The sequence below is a fragment of the Mauremys mutica genome, unplaced genomic scaffold, assembly GCF_020497125.1.
Source record: "Mauremys mutica isolate MM-2020 ecotype Southern unplaced genomic scaffold, ASM2049712v1 000486F_np12_subseq_1:109041_obj, whole genome shotgun sequence".
Classification (NCBI taxonomy): Eukaryota; Metazoa; Chordata; order Testudines; family Geoemydidae; genus Mauremys; species Mauremys mutica.
In genome coordinates this window covers 101,657-103,949 of record NW_025422978.1, presented here as the reverse complement: position 1 = coordinate 103,949, position 2,293 = coordinate 101,657, and positions in this window count along the sequence as shown.

Sequence of the window (2,293 nt, the reverse complement as noted above, 5' to 3'; positions counted from 1 at the left end):
TCACTACTAGAAAAAGCAAGCCTGCATATTTGGTTATCATTGCAAGGTCGTAATAACTTTTTACACAGTTCGTTCGTCTGTCTCACATTATCTTGCTTCTGCAAATCTCACGTCATTAGGGTCACAGCTAGCCTAACTCATGCTAACTAACTGACATGCATTAAGATCCCTTCAAATCCTTGTTAATTATTTCCCTGCTTCCACACCCTCATCACCAGCGGCCATCAGCCGGGGACCTCCCCAGGGCTACACCCCTCTCCTCCCGCCCACAGGCTCGGATACAACTTTTATAATACGTCATGCTGATGCCACTCTGCCTAACGCCTATTCAGTAGGGATTTCTCCCCGCTTCCTTGTTTGTGTTTTCTCACCCTACTAATGTTGGGGTGTCCTTCTCCTATAGATTAGTATATTAACGAGCTCACCTTTTTGTCAATTTGTTGCTCTGGCACGTGAGTGGTCAGACATTTGCCGATATCTATCCAAAAGCCAGTGTTAGCTCATGTTCTGTGGTTGGCTGGTGGTTGCTGTTTGCCTCGTGGTGCTCAGCAACTTACAAGGTAAGACAAACATTTTGTGTTTTTTCTCTTGAAAAAGGCGCTTGCTTCACATACCTCTTCCAGCTGTCCTGGCACTTCTCTTTATGGCTCTAAGGCTGCTCCTTCGCAATGGGCAGGTGCCTTTCTAATGTAAGTTCTTTTGCAGAGCTGTCGCTCTCAAACCTCTCCACCCGTTTTGGATCTGGGTTGCAGATTTGGGCTGTGTGTGCGCATGTGTAGTGATTTGATTCTTTCTTAAACTCCCCTGCCTTGTGCTAGATAAGTTTTATCTTGGAGGGCCAGAGGTGGCGGGAAGGATAGCTTGTCGGCTCCCTTTAGCTTCTGGCTGTAGAAGTGACTAAGATGGTGACAATCAGAGGGAAGGAAAAATGAGTTGGGATTTTTCAAAAACTTCCCATCAAAATTTCTCATCAGAATTTGAAATTCTGATCAAGTATTTTGCCAACATTTCTTTATAAGTGGCGCATGGCTGCCTGTTCCTTCCAAGTTACAGTTTTCAGGCGCATCACATCAGTTTTCAGGCTTAGAAACTTATTTTTTGTTCGTTTTTAAAATGAAAGCTCATTATTTCTATCACAGCGACCAAAGCCAAGGGGCTTGCATGAGTCTCTGCATCAAAACTGCAGAGATTGTTAGAACTCATTAACTGTATTTAGCTGGGGTGCTGGAACAGACATTTCCTTACCCTGCCTAGTCTTTGTTCACTGAAGTCAGTTAGAACCGTGCCCATGCATTAAAGGGCAGAAACTAACACCAGCCCACAGACTGGAAAGCTCCAGAGAAAGATACCAGAGTATTTGAGTCTCCAAGGATCTAGAAGCTCATCATTTTTTATCATTGACAACATTTGTTCCTGCACACACTGAAATTAGGGTAATCAAAGCCCACATTTCTGGTCAGAAAGGGTTGTTTTTTCCTCCTGCGTACAGTGTTACAGAAGTGACCAGGGAAATCAGACAGGGGGTTTGCTCTACTTACTCTGAAATAGAGATTCTGTTGTTATCAACTCTTGTGAGTTTGTTGCGAGTCTTATGGTTTTTCTAAAAATCCCCAGCTACTGGAGCCCTGTGATTATATGAGAATCTTAAAAAAAAAAAAATGAAAGCTAAGTTTCTGGGCATTGTGGTTATGGAGAAAAGCTTGAAAACATGATCCATAAATGTTCAAAACCCAGCAGGCACATAAAAAAGAACCCCAAATTAATATTTTTAAAAAGACAATCTCATGCGGGAGGGACATCATTCATGATTTTGGGAGGCACAGGGTTGGCAATATGGCGGTGGCAGCGGGAGGCGGGGGGGAGTTGAAAGTCCCAACTTTTGGGGGGCGTTTCAGTGCCTTCAATGCTGGTGCAAAGGGTGGTGTATTTATTAATCCTTATGTCATCCATGATGTGCCTAGGACAGTCACACAGTGTCTGTGGTTGCCTCCCCACCCCCTTAGTAATGGCCCTTTTATGGTAGTTCTGTGTACGGGAGAAGGTGACCCGGCTGAGTTGAAACAGCAAAAACCACGGTCTCATCGTCACGCAGCAGCTTACAACACAGCAGCAACGGTGAAGCAAATACAGCGAATCAAGAGACCATAACGTGGTAAAAGGAGCTGAACTTCCCCCAGAGTCAGCAGCAGTCACGTGCGGGGCGTTTTGCTTGATCCAGACCAGAAGCAAAAATAAAAACAGTCACCCCCCCGCCCCCCAGCTCTTCTCACCCATGGATCGCAGTGTGCTTTTT